The 4379-nt window shown below is 38.8% G+C and overlaps 1 protein-coding gene across 1 annotated transcript in view; it reads left to right on the forward strand.

The window, feature by feature from the left end:
* tsnare1 (T-SNARE Domain Containing 1) overlaps window positions 1-3452 on the forward strand; it is a gene marked incomplete in the record, with an annotated part of 179588 nt that extends 176136 nt beyond the window's left edge. Inside the window, 1 exon segment of the mRNA XM_035672877.1 lies at window positions 1843-3452.
* Window positions 3453-4379: the final 927 nt, after the last annotated feature.

A 4379-nucleotide genomic window follows, 5' to 3' on the forward strand; every position in this document is an offset into this window, starting at 1 on the left:
AGTACCAAAAACTGCAGTTCCTCTAACGGCCACTTGAGACTGGCTTGAGACAAAAGCAAGTCAATCTCCACAAGGCCCTATAATAAAAAGCCCAACTTTACAGCAGAAATAAACATGTTTACAGCCTGGTACAAAAAGCGATTTTGGTGGTTAGCTAATTGCTCCGATTGATACAACTGTACTAGGGGTTCATTTTTATATAACTCACTTGTTTAAATTATATTAAGGATTAGGATTGGCATGGCTCTCTTGACTGACAGGTGGGTGCCATCACAGCCATCTGGTTTCAGCAACCAGGCTTCATTCAGCCCGCCTCTGCTTCACCCACGCTCCACGTCTATGTCCAATTTTGGATTAGCTGGGAGTTGGTGGAGTCAGGACCGCCAAGCTGAAGCTTGCTGAGGTTGCGGTTTGGTTGGCTTTACAAAAACATTGTAAGTTGCATTTTGTACCTGACAAGACAAAGGCCTCCTGGGTGGAAATCCTGTGGTTGTTTGCACCATCACTTTTTATACTGCACCTACACACGTGTACTTTTCACGTCTAGGAGAGGCAAAAGGTAAACATTGACATGGTATCCTCTAGTGGATTGTTGGGTCTCTTAAACACTGACAGATACTGTGCAGCTGGCAATGCTGAGTCTTTTCTTATGTGTTACTAAATTTACGATTTACCATTATCGCCTACAGCGACAGCTTTTCATAGTTTCACTTTCAAGCCACTTTCTGTAAAGCACACAATATGCTGACGAAGCATATAGCAAACATTGTATTAATGCTCATATTAAATACATGTATTCATATATTTTTAATATATATAAATAAATTGCTAGGAATTTGTATTTAATATTTATTATTATGTTTGATTTACATAGAGTAATGGTTCATTGTAAATGGTACTTTTTAACAAATGGATGATGAAAAAACGATAGCAGAAAATGTTTGGTGATGTTTCGGGTAAACAAATATGTTCATCTGCTGCATATTTTTGGTGGTTTACCAATGTTTTCTACACAAAACTACCATACTGATCGCTATCCTATTGCTCAAAATTACTTACTGTTTTGTTTTAGAAATAGTACCATTTTGACATGGTACTAGTGACTCACAATCTAAAGCTTACTGATTCTACACCCAATATTGCCTTTTCTAACACTTTCAAAAAGCCTCAGTGTTTTGTAATTTTTGCTTGCTAACAATAGTTTCCTATAATCTTTTTTTTTGTTAACTGACAGGTATGCTTGTCACGTGAAATCATGTGACGTTTCCTTTCATTGTGCGGTGACTTGAATCAATAAGAGTCATACCTCTCAGTTTGTTGATCATATATTAATTAGTCCATGTTGGGAAGCACCTGAATTCATTCTAAATCCATATTTTGATCGGATTCAACATGTCTGTCGATCAAACGCCAACATGATCCTCAGAATCCTCCTTCCTCACAGGGCTTAATTCACTTACATGTTTCCTGTTGGCCAACTATTAACTGTAATTCAGATAAAAGTGATGCGCTTTGGCCTTTCATGTACTGGGCTAGTCTGCTAGTTGGTGATTAATGAACCACTTCCATCTCCAGCACTGTGAACTCTGGCCTGGACTTAATTAAAACTCAGCCATTGACCACCAATCATAAATTACTTCCCACAACCTGTGACACTTTTAGAATAAAAAGAACAAATTGGTTTCTTACCAATTAATAATTCACAGATGAAGGTGAATAATAAGCCTGAGGCAGGCCTCCTGTACTCCTCCTGTGCTTTGCAAAGGCGCCATTGCTTAGCATGAGGCGGTGGTGTCTGCTGGGTGATTGATGCCTGTTGTCTGCTCTGCTTGTGTTTTACAGGTAGCTGCTGTCATTACAGTGTCACCACGGCGCTCCTGCCCAGTCTGATCCCTGACCTGAGCAGCTGGTTTCCAGTAGGAGGGAGCTGCCCTGCAAGAACATCTCTACTCCATCATCCCTGCCTCTGTTTACATGTGGACCAGTCTGGGGATGGAGGCCTTTCTCAGCATAACAATTTGTCAAGAGTTAGCCCCAGTCTGAGCCTCTCATGTAATCATCATTGTGCTTTTTGTTTTAATGCTGTGGATGTTTTCTGTGACTTGAATGTTATCATCAAAGCTATAGTCACAAATGTGAATTTACCCTTCGGAAGTCCCACCCCTTTTTGGCTCTGTCCTCCAGTAACAGCCTTGATCAGAACCTCGGTCAACCTTTTCTGGACTGAGGTATGCTATGTGCTTGGCTCGTCTATGTTGAAAAGACAACCACATTTTAAAGATGATTTAAAAAATAAAAGCGATATATTACATCTTAACTTAGCTAGCTAATATTAGCAAAATGGTAAACGCTTACTATCTAGCTAATTTAATCTAATATAATCAATTGTTTGCTAGTTACATCTGAAAGCTAATGTTAGCAAAAGGTAACCAGCTAGTTAATTTACATTATTTGTTAGTTAGCTAGTTAGCTAATTTTATGCTAACATTAGCTAACTTAATATGTGAATATATATTGCTTTTATCTTTTTAACCATCTTTAAAATTACATCAGTGACCTATTATTGAAGCACAGAGCAAAAAGGGTTGGGACTTAGGAGGGAACAATAGCTTGTTTGTAGGTGACACCATGTCACTGTGTTCTTGTGGCGCAAACTGCTGATGGAGGGCATGAAGTGCTTTTCTACACAGGAAGCACTATCACAAACACTCAAAAACAGAAAACGCAGATAAAAATGGCAAATGCAAGTTCTGTTGACAGGGCAGCAGCAAAACGTAGCCTATTTTAAACTATCTATATAGGGTTAGTTGTACACTATATTCAGAATATTTTCACCACTTTACCTTGCCGTCAGACAGCACCTTTCAAACAGGGAACTGAAGCCATTATATCCATCTATGCTCTCTTCAAAGCCAGACCCCTTTGACAACAGTCATTTTACCTGGTCACAAACAAACTAAGCGATTGAAGGAGGGGTAGACCAGGAAGTCCTGTGTACTGCAGGGTTAAAGTAGATGTGTTTTTATCAAAATAAGTCTGGTGGCTTTGAACGTGAACTGAATTTCACGCTTCATCAGAATCACGTGACTGCAAACAAGCTATTCGGTGATTAGATCAGAGGCACAAGCTGGGGTGTTTTATGTCTTGGTACATGGAGGGTTACAGTTGTATATCACACACACCTTTCAGCTCCTAACTTTGGTGTTTTATCAGAAAAGCAGATGAAAGTGGAACAGGAGTTTCAGGGTGAGACGAGGCAGCTTTAGCTTTACTGTCTTTACTGCTGTACTGTATGCTCTGTTTCTTTTATGTATTTTTACTGAAATTAACTTAATATTTATCAGCTTGTAGTGTAATTTAAGCAGTATTATACTGTAGCGTTTGTATTTAGTAACTATTGTTTGACCAAATATATCTCCCCAATAAAAGTCTAAGTTCAGGAGCAAGAAAAAGTTCTGGCTTTGTTTGTGTTAAGACAAAAGCTTAATATACATCCTGTTTCTGTCTCTTGGCAGCTGACTAGCAAGGGGTCTAGCAACCAGAACTGTAGGGCTTTAAACGTAGCTGCAAGTGGAACCTGATTAAAATGAGCACGTCTAATTTGTAACATGCAAACTTTGATTATTTGTTAAAACTGAACTGTAGATAGTTGCCTTTAAACTGACCTCTATATATCTCAGTTTGACATGTGAGCTACAATGTGTGCACTACAAGTTTAAGATAAGTCTCAGATAATAGTGGGGTTTAGGTGATTTCAATGGGGTTGAAGACCAGGTGATTTTGACATGGGGGTCCCCAAAGCTTCACAGTGGGTCGCTAAACCTTCTTGATTTTAACTTTTTTTTTAATAACAGATGTTTGTTCTGTAGGCTTCGCATTTCCGAGCCTGCATGAACGCAGGCATGGGACGTTTACCGGCGCCGCACTAGATTGACGTATAACAACAACTACACGGCTAGACCTGGTTTGGTTGGCTTAACCGTGGCTAACAAGCAATACACTTTAAAAAGCTGAATGATTTTAATATTAACACAAATAAGTTGCAATGCACCGTTAAATTTTTACCCTGCTATGAGCTGTTCTTTAGCCAAACTAACAATTGCTTAGAATTTACATTAACACTCCCCTTCAGGTGCATAATATCAATTAAACACATCAACCAAAGCTAGCGCTTAGCGCTCTTTTCAGTATTAATACAATGAAGTGAAGTGTTCTTCGTTTATTTTTGCACAGACAGTGTTTACATTTGGAAAATGATCCAGTGGGGCATCAACATAAAATTAGGCATAATGTTTAATTCCACAATAGGAAGATATGTTATGTTGTTACCTAACAGTTTTGGTGTAAAAAGCCTGCATATATCGGTATCGGGTAATATC

Source organism: Morone saxatilis, unplaced genomic scaffold (genome assembly GCF_004916995.1).
Source record: "Morone saxatilis isolate NCDOM2014 unplaced genomic scaffold, NCSU_SB_2.0 Contig24, whole genome shotgun sequence".
Lineage (NCBI taxonomy): Eukaryota > Metazoa > Chordata > Actinopteri > Moronidae > Morone > Morone saxatilis.